Source organism: Schistocerca serialis, chromosome 2, assembly GCF_023864345.2.
Source record: "Schistocerca serialis cubense isolate TAMUIC-IGC-003099 chromosome 2, iqSchSeri2.2, whole genome shotgun sequence".
Taxonomy (NCBI): Eukaryota; Metazoa; Arthropoda; class Insecta; order Orthoptera; family Acrididae; genus Schistocerca; species Schistocerca serialis.
This window is the reverse complement of record NC_064639.1, coordinates 600,322,361-600,341,708: the sequence shown is the minus strand read 5'-3', so window position 1 is coordinate 600,341,708 and position 19,348 is coordinate 600,322,361. Positions and strand designations below refer to the sequence as shown.

Here is a 19,348-nt window from a genome sequence, read left to right as displayed (position 1 = left end):
GTGTGCCGGTATAAAGAGAAAAGGAATGGAGGATTCTTAAGATTTCAAGTTCTTCCGCAGCATTGAGCATCAGACCTTTCTCTGTAGTACATAGTACAGTTATGTTATCCAGAACTCGATACAGCTGACGTTGGTTGTCAATCAAATGCGTTGCCAAAGTTGATCTGGAATTGGTCAGGTCTCCGTGTTCTTTCAATTTCGTATGAAAATTCCTACCGTCTGCCCAATATATCTGTTCTTACACATCGTGTTCTATCGCATTCACTACGATACACGCCCAAATATAAATTAACACGAACAGAATCTACGCAGATCACGTGTCGCTGCGCCGCACTACTAGACGGGAAACAGATTAATTATAAATGTTCCTGTAAGGTTAAAAATGGTTCAAATGACTCGAAGCACTATGGGACTTAACATCTGATGTCATCAGTCCCCTAGACTTACAACTACGTAAACCTAACTAACCTAAGGACATCACACACATCCATGCCCGAGGCAGGATTCGAACCTGCGACCGTAGCAGCCACGTGGTTCCGGACTGAAGCGCCTAGAACCGCTCTGCCACAGTGGCCGGCCTTCCTGTACGGCAGCTGTAGCGTTGTAGATAGCACTTCCCCCACGACAAACGCTGCTCACTCTTTAGTTCACAGACAGACTATATAGAAACACCAAAACTGGTTTCTCGTCGAAAAGTCACGGTGATTTATGTCGATTCTTTTCGTGTCCGTTTCTCACAGTTACTAATATCTGTTTTCAGCACAGCGTTAGTACATTTAGCGAAAAATAGCATTCCCCGGGGTTGTCTGCGCACTGCTTTTCAATTGAGTTAGAAGGCCTGCTGTGGAGGGCCAGTATAGCCTTGTAGACTGCGAGGCTCCTCCTGGCGCATCTAGGTATTAAGAATGGTGTCTCGCCTGCTCGTCATTGCAGAGAGATTGTAACAGACGAAATGGCTTCCCAGTGTTGTAGCGCTGCAGTGTGTACAGATTGCGAACCAACAAGCGATAACTATTATATTTGGAAGTCTTAAACCATGTGCAATTTCGTGGTGGCCTCGTCTTTAATGCTGTATGTACGCTAGAGTCTAAGCGTAAGTAAATTGTATTCCAAGGAACATGGTTTGCGAAACTGCTGACCTCAGACGCCCTACGACATTAAGGACACGACTCCTCATTGCAGGGCATCTTCTGGTTGCGCTGCAGCCGCCTTCACGCACGGGCCTTCCAAGGGCGCGCTCATTTGGCGTCTCTCGCTCTTTAAAGCTGCCTTTGCGGTACGGAATCATAGGAAGGTTTGTAAACTCTGCAGAGTGCGCATGCGCACTCAGCGAGCGGAGGAGGCTGCGGTACACCTACCACAGGCGCCCCCTTCCCCCTTCTCGTCGTGCAAGTAGGACGAAGTGTACTCATTGGTAGAGATGGGAACGATACACCGTTAAGTGTTGATAATTTGGGGAAATATCGATAACGTCAACCCAGTTCCTCGGTAAGTATGAGCGTTAGACAACTCTATTTTCTATATACTTTTACTGCATATTGGATGTAAATAATCACTGTGGGATGTACATCTTGTCAACTGATGATGTGGTCATCATTCCGACGACTGATTTGATGCAGTTGTCAACACTAATTTATTATGCGAAATTCAGTTCATAACTACAGAATTAATGCAAACCTACATACATATGAATCAGTTCGCTGCTTCAAGCCTTTGTTTTGCTCTGCATATTTTACCTCCACACTTCTCTCCATTTCTAAATTATTTATAAAAAGGAAAGCATTTCTTGACAAAAGTCTTTGGTGAAATTTACAACAGGTCTCTCATAGTTTCTAAGTAATAGTATCCGTTTTCGATCAACTGTCTTTTCAGATAATTTTTTTCAGATATATCGTACACGTAGATATCTAAATTAGGTACTTTAGGTGCAGTAAGTCGTCAGTATCGATAGCGCCGTCGACAATGGCGGCCAGTTTGATGCCCTATTCTCCGACTTCCGGAAAGCAATGTATACAGTTCCGCCTTATCGTTCATTGAATAAAGTACAAATATAGCGAGTGTGAGACCAGATTTGTGATTCGAATCAGAAATTCCTTGCAGATAGCACTGAATCCGTTCCTCTTCACGGGGAGTAGTGGACGGATGGCTTGATCATTTCGGGAGTACCACAAGGGAGTGTTACAGGTCAGTTACTGTTAACAATATAGATATAAATAATGTAGTGTACAGCACTGGAAGCTTGATGAGGCTTTCCGCAGACGATTTAGTTGTCTGTAGGAGGGTTTCAACATCAGAAGACTCTAGCGAAATGCTGGAAGACTTGCGTAGGATAGATGATTGGTGCACGGACAGGTAGTTGACTGTGGACGAAAATAAATGTTATACAAGGCGCACAATAGGCGAGGAGTCCGTTACTGTTCGATGACGTTATTGGAAAAAAAGAAAAAAAACGCTGTAAACCTAATAGTAACAAATATATAGTGGCCGGAAGAATTCGTCCCGAGAGACCTTAAGTTAAATGACCACTTGAACTATACGAGAAGCAGAAGCCAGGTAGAAAGTGACTGAAAGAATAAAAACGAAATTGAATGCATCCACGAAAGAAGGGCTTATGAAACACTTATCAGACCCATTCTAGAGTATCGTTCATTAGTCTTTGAACCTTGCCAGTCTGATAGAAAAGACAGGGAAGATCCAACGAAGAGCTGTGCAGTTTCGTCACAGGACAGTTTAGCAAGCGCGAGAGCGTAAGGGGAATGCTTAATAAACTCCACTGCCAGACGCTACAAGAAAGGTGTCGTGGTCATCGCGGAGGAGTTTGCTGTTTAATTTCTGAGAGCGTACGTTCCAAGAGGAGCCGCCTGAAATACAGGGTGTTTATAAATTAATATCGGTGTTTTAACGCTTTATAATATTTATTACATTAAACTTACAGTTATAAATGATATGTCAAATGAAAGGGCAACTCAAACAGTTTTACCAAGAACCTTATAAATGTTCAATGTGAGCACCACTTGTCACACGGCACACATCAAGTCTATAGCCGAGTTCTCCCCAAAAGTTGATTAATGTGTCTTCAGTGACTGTAGCAACAGCTGCTTCAATCCGGTTTCTTAATTCATGGAGGTCTGCTGGTAGCGGATGCACGTACCCAAGATCCTTGATGAAGCTCGAAAGGAAAAAATAGCATGGCGTTAGGTCGGGTGAACGTGGAGGCCTTTGCAAAGCAAGCCCTGTCATTGGGCCCCTTGCTTTTGGGAAGAACTCGGCTATAGACTTTGTGCGTGCCGTGTGACAAGTGGTGCTCACATTGAACTTTTATAAGGTTCTTGGTAAAATTGTTTGAGTTGCTCTTTCATTTGACATATCATTTATAACTGTACGTTCAATGTAATAAATATTATAAAGCGTTAAAACGTCCATATTCATTTATAAACACACTGTATTACTTCCTCACGCTTAGGTCTCGCGAATGTACCACGACCACGATAAAGTAAACATTAGTCACAATTAGGCCCTAGACCTGTTCCGACAAGGCAGTAGCAGTACCAGGAGAGATGTGTGATCATGGGACACGTGATCAGCATGTAGCCAAACCCTCCAACCGTTATTGGGCAGCAGATGAATCCTGACGATGACGCTGCTTCTTTATTCAAACAGCTCCTCATACGGCCTCGTGAGGCTAAGTAGACACCTTACCAGACGTCCGTACCACAGAAAATCAGAAGGGGTGTCGTGAATCGAGCCCTGGGTCCTTCTTCATCGAAGGCGATAGCGCAAACCACTCGGCTATGGAGACGGCCTATGACAGTAACATTAGAGGAAGCCGAGTTGATACTGAGGCTTACCGACACACTATTCCCTCGCATAATTCGCGAATAGAAGGGGGATGGGGAAATGACAATGGCAGCAAGATTATCTTCAGCCCGTACACCTTAAGGCTGTCCTCTGAGTGTAGATGTAGATGTGGATGTAGATGTAGATTAGACCACACACACAATTTATCGAAGAGTAGATAGGTCGATACTTTAGACAACTTTGCCATGCCTACTGACTGATTGCAGTGCCGGTCGTTGCCTGCAACCTCGCGAAACCTGTCCCCCCACGGCCGGCTGCGTAATTAAGTGGTGCGTTTCGACAGAAGACGTTTCCCGCCACGGGGCACTTTCACGGCGATGTTATTAGCCGCCACCACCGGCGGCAGTAGCAGGGAAAGTGGCCGCATAGGTCTCTCTCTTCCTGCAGTTCCCAGAAGTCGCCAACTCACAACCGGGAGCCGCCACTTCGTCCACTTCCACTTGTACGCGGGGTACGTACAAGGAGTAGGGCTCCAGGGAAAGCTGGAAGAAAGCGTCACTCTTCCCCTTACGCTTGTTGCTCGTATCATGCACACAACTACTCACGTCCATTAAAACTGCAGCATCATGAACGCACCATGTATCGAACGTCATGCCGTGACGTGGGCCTGGCAAATATCCAGTGGGCAGGACATATACAAATGGGCAGTTGCACGGGAATTTGCCCAAAGCAGTTTTAAATGCCCAGAATCAGGGTATTTATACGAAAGTACTTTTTAAAGTTTTTGCTGCAAGAATGTATAGCTTACCAATTAAAATAAGGTATGCGACAATACTCCTGATATTAAAAATTAATCAATTTTTATACTTAGACCTACATATATTATTCAGTACCCTTAGTACTAAGAACGAAAAGAAAGAACAGAAGATTTTTTTTTTTTTTTTTTTTTTTTACTAGCATCCTAACTTGCTCTACCAAGGAAGAGCGTGTGTCTCTCACCGCTGCTGATCATTTGTAATTCTCTCTCTCTCTCTCTCTCTCTCTCTCTCTCTCTCTCTCTCTCACACACACACACACACACACACACACACACACACACACACACACACACACACACACACACACACATTCACCGAATAGCTGTGTCATGATAGCCGATCTTATATTATATATAGGGTGAGTCAGGAGAAAAGGTGCATGCTTTGAGGGGTGATATTATTAATGATTCTGGACAAAAAAACTTCATACGTTTGCCATATTCCGAATGGTTTCCAATATAGAACACATTTAACATCATTTTTGTACACGAAAACCGCACCCTCCAGCGAAAACGGGTCGCAGTAAAAAATTAAACTATATCAAATTTCCTACAAAAAATGTCCTATTCATTTTTTTCTGTAGAACTAATGATCTGTGCGAAGAGAGCGCGAGAATGTTGAAAAACTCGCTCGACGCTCGTGCGGTGTAGCTTACGTAGTTTGTAGGCCAATTTGAGGTAGTTTCCCGAGTTGATAGACCTCAACTGTCCCGTATCAAACTCTGCGTCTCAAGTTTCTACCTCAAATTGGCCTACAATTCACCGATACCGGGTAGTTACGGAGGGCAGTGTTTACTCTATTTGGTATGAGGTCTGTGTTGGGCTTGCTTAGAATTATTTGTTAACTGCGGTCTGTAAATACGGCGTTGCCTTCGGTATCAGCCGTTACGAGGGCGGGCTGAAAACCAATGCCTCCGAATTTATTGTGTAAGAACTCTTAAAACTATCTTAAATAAAACTAATGTTATTAACAGTCTGCATCTTTATTCTTCATGTCTACGTATTTGCAGCCCTATGTCGCTAAAGGGCAGCGAATTGTAGCGTGCAACATGGCGGTGTGTAAGTAAATGTCGGTTCGTGAAAAACAGCATCGTGTAATCTAGTTTCGAAGAGTTTGTTCACTCATGGAACGCCCTTTCCTCCAGCATGGCAATGACGGACAACACACTAGCGTTGCGACATCTGCAACAATCCGACGCCTTGGGTTCATTGTCCTAGATCATTCTCCATACAGTCCAAACTAGGTCCCATCCCATTTTTATCAGTTTCTAAATCTTAAAGAACACTTTCGAAGACTTCCCTTTCATAATGATGAAGCGACGCAAGTAGAGGTGAGGCAAACGTTCTGCAGTGACGGTATCAACGAACTGGTTTGTCGTCGTTAGAAATGCGTTCGTTGCCAGATTGACTAAGTTGTGATATAAATATGTAGACTTGAAGAATAAAGGTGTAGAACGTTAATAACGTTTGCCTTATTTAAAAATTAAGAGTTTTTACATAAAAAATTCGGAGGCATTACTTTTCATTACGTCCTTTTAGTTGGGCCATGAAGAAATTCCACGGACCATACTGTCTATTAGCCGTGCATTATTCGTTTAAATCAAGCCACTGTCAGTCAGGACACTAAAGTGAGGTCATATAAGACCGCAGACCTCTTACTGCACTTTCTCAGGCATTCTTGTCATCTTCACAACCAATATTACATCGAACACTGAAGCTAATGTACTGCTACAGTAAAATGACTGACACTATCAATCGCAACGTCAAACCATACATATCTATACGTATTATAAATTACAGTCCCTTGCCACGTTTTTCTGACTGTGTGTGAAGGCTATTTCCAGGAACTACTGTAGGGACTTTCGTATGTTTTTGCTAACAGACTTGAGTCAGGTGGAAGGTTTGGGTACATAATTTATTACCGCCGCGCCAGGCAAGTAGTCCAGCCGCAGATACTTAGTACCATCCGTCCGAAGCCGGAGCGGCTCAGTAGCAGGAATAATAACCAATAAAGAATCACGCTAGTAGACCTATTAAAGTAATGGAAGACGTATAATTTCATCATTTACATCAACTAAAATTACCGGAAATCACAGGAAAAGAATTGACGCTGATGCTTGGATTAACTAGTGTGATGATCAAACAGGTAAAAGGAAGTATCCGCAAAGATGATTAACAAAGGCTAAAGAAGATCAAAAAGGTTGAAGCTTCATGCGGGTAAGGGCACGGCGTATCGCTACACACAAAGAAGACTGCTCAGAAGGCTACAGTGCAAATAACAAGCCGTGCTTTAGTTTTCGCTTGCATGAGAAATAGGCTTGGATAAAACGTAGCTTAAGAAACGTATGACTGATATTACACTACTGGCCATTAAAATTGCTACACCACGAACCACGAAGATGACGTGCTACAGAAACGAAATTTAACCGACAGGAAGAATATGCTGTGATATGCAAATAATTAGCTTTTCACAGCATTCACACAATGTTGGTGCCGGTGGCGACACCTACAACGCGCTGACATGAGGAAAGTTTCCAACCGATTTCTAATACACAAACAGCAGTTGACCGGCGTTGCCTGGTGAAACGTTGTTGTGATGCCTCCTGTAAGGAGGAGAAATGCGTACCATCAAGTTTCCGACTTTGATAAAGGTCGGATTGTAGCCTATCGCGATTGTGGTTTATCGTATCACGACATTGCTGCTCGCGTTGGTCGAGATCCAATGACTGTTAGCAGAATACGCAATCGGTGGGTTCAGGAGGGTAATGTGGAACGCCGTGCTGGATCCCAACGGCCTCGTATCACTAGCAGTCGAGATGACAGGCTTCTTATCCGCATGGCTGTAACGGATCGTGCAGCCACGTCTGTATCCCTGAGTCACCAGATGGGGACGTTTGCAAGACAACAACCATCTGCACGAACAGTTCGACGACATTTGCAGCAGCATGGACTATCAGCTCGGAGACCGTGGCTGCAGTTACCCTTGATGCTGCATCACAGACAGGAGCGCCTGCGATAGTGTACTCAACGACGAACCTGGGTGCACGAATGGCAAAACGTCATTTTTTTCGGATGAATCCAGGTTATGTTTACAGCATCACGATGGTCGCATCCGTGTTTGACGACATCGCGGTGAACGCACATTGGAAGCGTGTATTCGTCATCACCATACTGGCGTATCACCCGGCGTGATGGTATGGGGTGCCATTTGTTACTCGTTTTGGTCACCTCTTGTTCGCATTGACGGCACTCTGAACAGCGGACGTTACATTTCAGATGTGTTACGACCCGTGGCTCTACCCTTCATTCGATCCCTGGGAAACCGTACATTTCAGCAGCATAATGCACGACCGCATGTTGCAGGTCCTGTACGGGCCTTTCTGGATACAGAAAATGTTCGACTGCTGCCCTGGCCAGCACGTTCTCCAGATCTCTCACCAATTGAAAACGTCTGGTCGATGGTGGCCGAGCAACTACTCTTGATGAACTGTGGTATCGTGTCGAAGGTGCTTGGGCAGCTGTACCTGTACACGCCATCCAAGCTGTGTTTGACTCAATGCCCAGGCGTATCAAGGCCGTTATTACGGCCAGAGGTGGTTGTTCTGGGTACTGATTTCTCAGGATCTATGCACCCAAATTACGTGAAAATATAATCACATGTCAGTTCTAGTATAATATATTTGTCCAATGAATACACGTTTATCATCTGCATTTCTTCTTGGTGTAGTAATTTTACTGGCCAGTAGTGTAAATAGGAGCGGGGTACAGACCCAGTATGATACATCGAATGCATCTCAGACTGCCTGGAAGTTGTTATGAAGCACGAGCTTGTCAGTACAGCGTAGGCACCATTGAAAATGGGAGTTGCAGTGGCCAGAGGGAAAGGGCAGGAGCTGTCCGTCTCGTGTGCTGTCAAGTGCAGAGCGCTGGAAGTAAGAGAGGGAAAGAGACACATGCGGTTAGCCCTGCCTCGCTGCTAAACCTACAGCCAGCAGCTGAGGGCATTGCTCCGCCGTTACGCAACAGCTGACGCTTTTTTGTGGCCAGCGCAAAAACGCAAATCAGCGGCGAGTTAAATTGCTTTCTGTTAATGCAGACGCTGTTCGTTTTCTCCCTTTTCCCCAGCGCTGTCTCGTACCTTTTCTACCTCGCAGCACGCAACTCGGTACAGTACCAACGTACCAGGTAAGCACTTCCGTCACTACGTCTGTTAGGGCATACGTCTTAAATTACTTTGTTCCTGATTAACTGTTTGGGACTCTTCCACCGCAAGTGCAATTAGTGAGCATTAATACCTTCCTAAATATCGAACGATACGCTGCAATAAATTTTAAATTACTCGAGTAAATAGCGGGCAGAATTTATGGTAACACAACCATCACATTAAAAATGCTTTCGAATGTTTTTTACATGCCAGTAGCGGATATACGTATCAGAAAATTATGACACCTAGCTGTACTACAAAAATTTAATAATTTTCTACCGGTTTCGATCACTGGCCATCATCTGGCACCTGAATCAGCGTTAGAAAACAGAGATGACAACGGAACCTCAAGTTCAAAACGTCATAAAGACATGAAATGCACAAATTTAACTTACGAAAAATTGGATCCTGCAAGTTACACGACAGTCATTCTGAACCAAACAATCGTATTAAGTGTTAGTTTCACGAGTGCTAACATGAGGTTTTGTTGTCATTTCTGTTTTTCAGATGCCAGATGATGGTCAGTGACGGAAATAGGTAGAAAACTAATAAACTGTTCTATTGCAGCCACGTGTCATGAATTTTCCGAAAAAATATTTACGCCAACTATGCATCCTGGGTTCCACTGTGTAAATATGTTCCTTGATTCCAGAATATTGCCGGTATTGTGGTAAATTTCTTGCAGGAGTGTATTATCTTACTGCCAAGCCGAAAATTATATTGCACCTCAGTGCTTATGAACTATTTACTACCGCTGCGTGAATAGTGAATAAGCCCTGAGGTGCAGTACAAAAATCCCCGCAGCTACGTAGGTAATAGACAACAGTGTAATCATAAAATCTGTCGGCAGTGAAGATGCACAACACTTTTCACTAGGTGGCAAGCAACTTTCGAACACTTGAAAATGTATAGCTATTCGCACTTGCACATCCACCGCCTTGTGATGTTTATATTAGCAAAGAGAATGTGTGAGAACCCAGCTTAAGTGCCGTTACACAAAACACAAAGGATGTGGCAAAATACGTTTGTGTATCTGCTCAGATATGGGATTTGAAATGATAAAAAATGACAGGACTAACTTCAAGTAAGTCTGTCCTACAGTATTAGGGAACATGATACGTCATTGCCGGCAACTTCACAAACACCTAACATGTCTTTCTGTGCAGGTTAGGAGTGAAAACATCCTAACCTCTCCCCAGACCCCCAAGCAATACATTCCCGTGTGAAGACTTTATTCTGTGTTTAATAACAAGTGTAAAACGGTATTATGCTGGACGTCTGCAATGTCGAGCTCACTCGATATAGGTAAATAAAACTTATGTTTATGTGACTCGTTACGTAATTAATAAATAATTATTTAACTAATTAAGATCACGGGGTTTTAGTTTGATTTTTACGTCAACATCATTGTACTAGCAACGATAATAAAAAAAGTGAGAAAGTACACTACTGGCCAATAAAATTGCTACACCAACAAGACATGTAGATGATAAACGGGTATTCATTGGACAAATATATATTACTAGAACTGACATGTAATTACATTTTCAAGCAATTTGGGTGCATAGATCCTGAGAAATCAGTACCCAGAACAAACACCTCTGACCGTAATAACGGCCTTGATACGCCTGGGCATTGAGTCAAACACAGCTTGGATGGCGTGTACAGGTACAGCTGCCCAAGCACCTTCGACACGATACCACAGTTCATCAAGAGTAGTTGCTCGGCCACCATCGACCAGACGTTTTCAATTGGTGAGAGATCTGGAGAACGTGCTGGCCAGGGCAGCAGTCGAACATTTTCTGTATCCAGAAAGGCCCGTACAGCACCTGCAACATGCGGTCGTGCATTATGCTGCTGAAATCTAGGGTTTCGCAGGGATCGAGTGAAGGGATGAGCCACGGGTCGTAACACATCTGAAATGTAACGTCCACTGTTCAAGTGCCGTCAATGCGAACAAGAGGTGACCGAGACGTGCAACCAATGGCACTCCATACCATCACGCCGCGTGATACGCCAGTATGGCGATGACGAATACACGCTTCCAATGTGCGTTCACCGCGATGTCGCCAAACAAGGATGCGACCATCATGATGCTGTAAACAGAACCTGGATTCATCCGAAAAAATGACGTTTTGCCATTCGAGCACCCAGGTTCGTCGTTGAGTACACCATCGCAGGCGCTCCTGTCTGTGATGTAGCGTCAAGGGTAACCGCAGCCATGGTCTCCAAACTGATAGTACATGCTGCTGCAAACGTCGTCGAACTGTTCGTGCAGATGGTTGTTGTCTTGCAAACGTCGCCATCTGTTGACTCAGGGATCGAGACGTGGCTGCACGATCCGTTACAGCCATGCGGATAAGATGCCTGTCATCTCGACTGCTAGTGATACGAGACCGTTGGGATCCAGCACGGCGTTCCGTATTACCCTGTTGAACCCACCGATTCCATATTCCGCTAACACTCACTGGATCTCGACCAACGCGAGCAACAATGTCGCGATACGATAAACCGCAATCGCGATAGGCTACAATCCGACCTTTATCAAAGTCGCAAACGTGATGGTACCCATTTATTCCCCTTACACGAGGCATCACAACAACGTTTCACCAGGCAACGCCGGTCAACTGCTGTTTGTGTATGAGAAATCGGTTGGAAACTTTCATCATGTCAGCACGTTGTAGGTGTCGCCACCGGCGCCAACCTTGTGTGAATGCCCTGGAAAGCTAATCATTTGCATATCACAGCATCTTCGTCCTGTCGGTTAAATTTCGCGTCTGTTGCACGTCATGTTCGTGATGTAGCAATTTTATTGGCCAGTAGTGTAGTTACGGGTGAATGACATAATATGAAATGGAGTAAGAGTAGTTGAAATAAATATTTTCGTCTATATCGAGATAGACGAAGATTCACATTAAAAGAGTTGTCTGTCGACAAGAAGTTAATTTTACTTAGTTTCACGACTTGTAAGCTTTTAAATACACACGACATCACGCAACAAAGGCATAACGCACTAACACTAGAACGACTGAAGATCACATATTTTAGTATACAGGGCGTTACAAAAAGGTACGGCCAAACTTTTAGGAAACATTCCTCACACACAAAGAAAGAAAATATGTTATGTGGACATGTGTCCGGAAACGCTTACTTTCCATGTTAGAGCTCATTTTATTACTTCTCTTCAAATCACATTAATCATGGAATGGAAACACACAGCAACAGAACGTACCAGCGTGACTTCAAACACTTTGTAACAGGAAATGTTCAAAACGTCCTCCGTTAGCGAGGATACATGCATCCACCCTCCGTCGCATTGAATCCCTGATGCGCTGATGCAGCCCTGGAGAATGGCGTGTTGTATCACAGCCGTCCACAATACGAGCACGAAGAGTCTCTACATTTGGTACCGCGGTTGCGCAGATAAGAGCTTTCAAATGCCCCCATAAATGAAAGTCAAGAGGGTTGACATCAGGAGAGCGTGGAGGCCATGGAATTGGTCCGCCTGTACCAATCCATCGGCCACCGAATCTGTTGTTGAGAAGCGTACGAACACTTCGACTGAAATGTGCAGGAGCTCCATCGTGCATGAACCACATGTTGTGTCGTTCTTGTAAAGGCACATGTTCTAGCAGCACAGGTAGAATATCCCGTATGAAATCATGATAACGTGCTCCATTGAGCGTAGGTGGAAGAAACTAAAATGAGCTCTAACATAGAAATTAAGCGTTTCCGGACACATGTCCACATAACATCTTTTCTTTATTTGTGTGTGAGGAATGTTTCCTGAAAGCTTGGCCGTACCTTTTTGTAACACCCTGTATATCGTGCCTGAAACCAGTAGTAACGTTGACGTGATTGGCACTCTCTTACTGCCTTCCCATAAACACACACACTTTGTCTTACGTGCCTATAATTAGTTTGTTTCTTGCATACTCTATTAATTTCATCGTACAGATCATTCACAAGCATATTTATATGCATCGCGAATAATCGCAACCAACTTACACTAGGAGTGACTTGAACAAGGCAAAGAACCTCTAACTTTTCTGCATTCTTATTTCGTATTCTGTCTCTGTGTTTCGTGTAACGTACGATGATTAATTATCAGACGTATGATAACATCCACATCTTTTGTCACGTAAGTGGTGGATTTTGAGGTTGTCGTCTATTATGTAGGAAATGTGTGTGTTTTGTTGGGTGTCGGCACTGTCTCTTTATTACACTTATCTACCATTTAGTAATCCGTGAGAACAGCTCTTACTTGCCGAGATTCAGATATTTTAATCTCGTACATCACCACCGATTCGCTGTTTTCCTGGGATCAGCAGGATCTGCACTTACACTAATCGAACATTACACGAGGATTAAAAAGTCTTCACAAACTTAGGTAAAGCTGGGATAATGTTACGATTCATAGTCCAACAGATTTCAAGTACATTAGAAATATAAACCTAGGAATTTCCCTATACGCAGTACAGATCATAACACCGAAAAACGTCAGCTCATTACAAGCCTACGAGCATTTTCGAAGGAGGCAATAAGCGAATCCACCTGTAAAACGTAATATCGCGTTAAGACGTAATAATTTGTTAGAGCTGCCTCGGATGATGTTCTTGTGCCAGCTTGGGTTAATACTGTGTGAATTCTAAGATCGTGTGGAGATTTTTATAGCGTCTTTTGCGGCCCTCTAGAAATGATTGTCATCCGAAAGCTTTGCCATAAATAGTGATAGAGTTGATCTCAGAATCTTTACCTTAATTTTTTTTTCTTTCTATCCCAGTATTGCGAAATTTCAGTTTCAATAGCACTGAAATTTGCGACTTCGTTATGCACTGTTTACTGCATGCACGTCAGAGCCTGCGGCCAGCTGGGAAGAAATTAATTTGGATGACAGCTACGTGTTTACAGGACGAGAGATGAGCAATTTGCCTCCAGTTACGCTAAAGATACTGAGCACGGGCTGAAGTTCACCATGTTTGCTAATGCTGTTACATCTTACCCGTGGGAAGAGTTATATTTCAGGAACCCACTTTGTAATATTTGAGGGTAATAATTTGCATCTTTAGGGCATTATACTTGACGTATCCTCATGATTACTTTACAACACACTGTGCAAACATAGGAGTGTGATGTCAGGAAGGGGATCAGGCCTCCAATTCTCACCAAGATTTCCTCAACCCTTAATAAAAATATGCCGAACCCGTAGAGAAATTCTACTGCGATTATCTGCATCTGCGCAGAGCCCTAATAATGAGTACTTCGATTCATTCGATCCGAAAAGTGCTTTAAGAGCGAAGCAACTCCGTATTTTTAATTGGAGAACATGTTATGAGTCTTAACTTAGCACTCGACAGTGGGACTGTCAGTGTCAACTATGACGATTTAGACTTAGCCTGCACCACGTATTTTCTGAATGCGTGACTGTATCTTTTAGTTCGGAGGGGCGGCAGCCGGGGCAAGTTCCAGCACGTGTGCGGAACCCCCTCCCCCCCCCCCCCCCCCATCTCCCAACCCCCCTACCGTTAAGCGGGCTGTCCGCGGCTCAGATATAATCTCTCCCGCGGGACGGAAGTTTCCGCTTGTCAGCCGGGAAGCACTGAAAGGAGAACTCGGCGCACCGTTCCAGTTATTCCACAAAACGCTTGTCGGTTTTCATTGTACGATAGAATCCCTCCACAACGTCTGTACGGCCAGATTACGCCGCAGCTACCGTATTACATCGCAATAATGTCTTTAGTTAGTACAAAATAAATACTATGCACATCGATGGGTTAAAATGTACAGCAATTTGAAAGCAAAGCTGTAGAATGGATATCTAAAACATCGAGAGTTTGCAACACTTCCCTGTTTCTTTTTATCTTCAAATCACTTACGTAATATCGTAATATACACAATACTTTGGCGCTGTTGAATATTTCAAGGAAGAAGCTTAGAACCCCTTCACCAAAAATTAATTTTTGGTTGTAAAATTTTATGTATGCTTGTGTAAAGAAACATGTATTTTGATTGAGGACCCAAGAGACCATATGTCAATATTTATACTATACGTACAAATAAACGAGAGTGCGGTCTTCAGTTTTTTCAAAGGCAGCTAAGAGATGCCCAGCAGTTCGCTTTTGCCTTTTACCATCCGGATCACCTCATGTAATCATCATTCTCTGTAGCTCTTAACGATTTCTAATATACTGAACTAACTTTTATTCAAAATGTGATCAAATAGTTTATCACAGTTTCAGTCCACACTTTTACTTTGATAATCACTGTACTGCTAATTCCAGTTTTCACCTCTCTGTGGGATAGACTGAAAATTTCGACGTGTCACCGGTCTGGCTTTGCCGTGACTTTGTTACTTATTTTCAATATCTTTTTTTCTCTTATGGCGCAATCTAAAACTGCGGTCTTTCGAAGAGGTCCGAGAACTGTAAATAAATCCGCAGCACAGATATGAAATTTTTCTTTTCAAAATTCACATTTGTTCACATCTTGTGTAGTGAAAATTTCATACCATTCAACTTATAAGTGATCTTGCCCAAATCGTAATAAACATGGTCGCTACATATGTTTTATATAACTCGTTGCCCTATAAGAGTATTTGCCTTAGCTGTGCGCAAGGGCACTTTAAAGAATGGGCAAGTAATTTATTTCATTACACTTTGCCATTAAGTCTAGCAATCTCTTGAGGGCTGTGAGATCCATTTACACAAATCTTGGTAAGTGTGCATTAATGTGTAAAAATCGTCTGTGGTCGAAGTACTAACATTAACTGTGGTGTAAGATGGTGAGGACGTCAGCTACGAAAAGCTCTACGGCGCAAACTAAGTCCTGTTTATTCCCTTCTTATTTCTACGTCAAACCAGTTGTATTTAATATTTTCCAATTTAATTTCAATCGAAGCAAAAAGGCTACTTTTAGTTGGGCCTTTTAATTCAGTTGTTTTCGTACAAGTTGATACAAGGATGATCAGTTTCCTCAAGTTCTAGTGATATTTTTGTGGATCAACCGTGAATCGATTCCTGATAGAACCTTGTGCTTTCGAAATTGACTGCAGTCAAACTTGGAAACCATAAATACAGCAGTATGGATAAGAAAATAAAAAGCTTTAAGTAATATTTATTACCACCTTGAAAGTTAAAGCTGAAAAGATCTAATTTCATTGGTTGTACTTATTTATATGTTATGTTAAGCTAAGCATATACAGCATAAGCTGTACAGCAACAAAGCTTTTACAAAGAGGTTCGTAAGTCAGTGATGATACGAGTTTTCCTGGCAGATTGAAACTGGGTGTCGTGCTGTGACTCGAATCTGGAATCTTTCCCTTTCGCGGGCAGGTGCTCTACCGATCAAACTATCTGGGCACAACTCACGACCCGCCTTCACAGCCTTACTGCCGCCACTACCTCATCTCCTACCTTCCAAACTTCAGGCAAGTTCTCCTCCATATCTTGCGCCACTAACACTCCTGGAAGAAAGGACACTGCGGAGACACGACATCGCCGCATCTTGGACGATTGTTTCCAGAGTGATTTTTCACTCTGCTGCTGAGTGTGCAGAAGAACTTCTATGAAGTTTGACAGTAGGAGATGAGGTACTGGCGGTAGTGAAGCAGTGAGAGCGAGTAGTGAGCCGCGCTTGGGTGGCTAACGAACCAAACATGGCACGTGCCGTAACCCAGTTTCCAGAACCTTTGCTCAATGGAAGATGAGTCAAAATAAGTGAACACTTGTCTCGACTTATCCATAGACACTCGACCGTATCTGAGGAAATAACGGTCCAGGTTTTCGACGTAATTTGGATGCCTTTTACGCTCGATGACGTCAGCCGAAATGGTGGCAAGTGGCTAGCATCACGACTTCTAACTTTCGCGCCAAGTGTTAGAAACACGATTATTGTTTTTATTTATTTATTTCTACGTATGTCCGTTGTCCGCAGCTCGTGGTCTCGCGGTAGCGTTCTCGCTTTCCGAGCATGGGGTCCCGGTTTCGATTCCCGGCGGGGTCAGGGATTTTCACCTGCCTCGAGATGACGGTGTTGTGTCGTCTTCATCATCATCATCATCATCATCATCATCCATCCATCCATCCATCCCCATTACGGTCGGAGGAAGGCAATGGCAAACCACCTCCGTTAGGACCTTGCCTAGTACGGCGGTGCGGGTCTCCCGCATCGTTCCCCTACGCTCTGTCACGGAGTATGCGACACCACCACCACCACCACCACCACCTATGCCCGTAACAGATTACTATATGAATGCTTCTTATCAAGCTAGGGCATACAAGGACACTATGTTAATTGCAAAATTACAACTGGGTTTCACAATAAGAGTATATATATGATAATTTTAGAAGATTGTAACCTCTGAAAATACCATACACACACGTTTATATTGCATGATAATTGTATGACACTTTTTTCTGGAACCAAGTTGTAATTTTACAATTAATATACTGCCCTTTTATTTCCTAACTTGGTAAGAAATATTCCAGTACTAACCTTCTAACGACATGGGCAAATAAACAAAAAACAGAACGTTGATCGGTTTTCGAACACGGGCCGATAAAGTGAGAGTTCGCTATGCTAGCCATTGAGCCACCACCTCGACTGAGATTATCGCCCGCTAAAAGGTATTTAACGTACGTCGAAAACTTTGACCGTCATTTTCTCAGGAACGGTGGAATATCTCCGGATATGCAGAGACCCGTGTTCGCATATTTTGGCCCGATCTTCCACTGAGGATAGATGGTGCTTGCCTTGCTCTCGTCAGTAGCTTGAGTGTTGACCCGCGTGATGGAAAGGTACCAGGTTCGAGCCCCGGTCAGTTTTAAAGGTCCGGGACGTTTCAGATCACCGCACATTCCACTGCAGACTGAAATTTCATTCTGGAAACAATAATGATGTGTCGGAGGAGACGGGCTATCTGGCTTGCTCACTGACGAAGGTTTTGAAGAGCCGTGGTATTTCGATCGTGCGAAGGCATGAGCTGGAATGAATGGTTGGACAAGAAATCAACCGTCTCTAATTAAATTGCAGAATTTCACTTCTGAGATAAAAGGCTTAAACTTTTCTTTATGTCTACAAGACGCTGCAGAGCCCGATTTCCTATTTCTGTGTAGTTTTTTGATGGTCTTTCTACATTTAATGGTACTTGTAACACAGAATGTTACGATACACGAGCTCACTTAGCTACACAGTGGGGAAAGACGAGCCAGTCAGAGTATCGAGACGTGGTAACAGAGGAGTGGAGAGCTGCGGTACTCACGCTAGTGCAGGATGATGTCGCTCCGGCCGTGGTTGCTAGGTACTGGCGCCAGTTGTGTGTCTCGCGTCCTGTAAAACAAGAGGATTTCGTTAGCCGCTGTCGCAAGCAGGAGCGAGGGCAGACAGGTGGGTGGGTACGGAACAGCCGTGAGGGCGGCCAGACGGAGACGGAGCGCCAAGGTGAAGGCTAGAGGCGGCGGCGGCGGCGGCGGCGGCGGCGGCGTCTTGCGCAAGCAGTGCGGAGCGGGCCGTGAACCACAGCGACGCGAAAACAACACTCCGGACGCAAGACTTGACAGCCGCCCTGCCACCTGCGTGGCGCGCATATCTGGGGAACTACACGAAAAACAACCACCAGCTGCTGCTGCTGTCTCCTGTTCCCTCAGCTGACACTTGCTGTCAACTTTGTTATGTTACGGGAACGAATGGAATATTAGATAAAAATCTTATTGTGCAAATACTTGAAAGGGAGGGGGGGGGGGGCGTTCATGAAACTAACGGGAAAATGTTAATTTTCAGTTTATTTTTTATATATTAGTAGAACACATGGACGATGGTAAAATCACATCCGAAGTGCCTGAAAAATAATTTAATGTCTGACGCGACCGTCGTGCTACGCCCATTTTTTGAAGGAACTCTTTAATACCAGCTCGCTTAACCCTTTCTGCGTCTGCGATTCCAAATGACATCATTAAGTATTTCTGGCTGTTTTGAGCTTCCCAATGCTTCAATGATACCGTTTGGCATCGCTTCACGTAGTTCCAAGTTTGGCCAACAGATCACAGTGGCGTTTGCTTTCGTGAGTCGCCGTTTCTTTGAAGTGCAGAACAGAAAAATGTCGTGAGTTAGTACTACTGCATTTGTGAGTAAACAATAACTGTTGTGTTTAGTTTTATTCTGTGTATAGTGGAATTCTTGGTTATGGAACCAACTTCACGTAGTTCCTCACGGGCAAGGGAAAGAAATACGGCCAGCCGAAGTGGCCGAGCGGTTCTAGGCGCCTCAGTCTGGAACCGCGCGACCGCTATGGTCGCAGGTTCGAATCCTGCCTCGGGCATGGATGTGTGTGATGTCCTTAGGTTAGTTAGGCTTAAGTAGTTCTAAGTTCTAGGGGACTGATGACCTCAGATGTTAAGTCCCATAGTGCTTAGAGCCATTTGAAAAGAAATACGGTAAGTTTACAAAACAGTTATGTACGCATTTTTTGAGCAATTATTATGTAATTTCTAATGATGCCATTTGGAATAATTATGTTATTTATTAACCAATAG

At 43.8% G+C, this 19,348-nt stretch overlaps 1 protein-coding gene across 2 annotated transcripts in view; it reads right to left on the bottom strand.

The window, feature by feature from the left end:
* The window catches only part of LOC126457637 (protein FAM43A), a 624,174-nt gene that overhangs the window by 464,757 nt on the left and 140,069 nt on the right, over positions 1-19,348 (bottom strand). For both annotated transcript variants that reach the window (XM_050094108.1, XM_050094109.1), the window contains exon 2: positions 18,079-18,146. The gene's annotated coding sequence lies outside the window, so the exon portion shown is untranslated. The remainder of the gene's footprint in view (positions 1-18,078; positions 18,147-19,348) is intronic.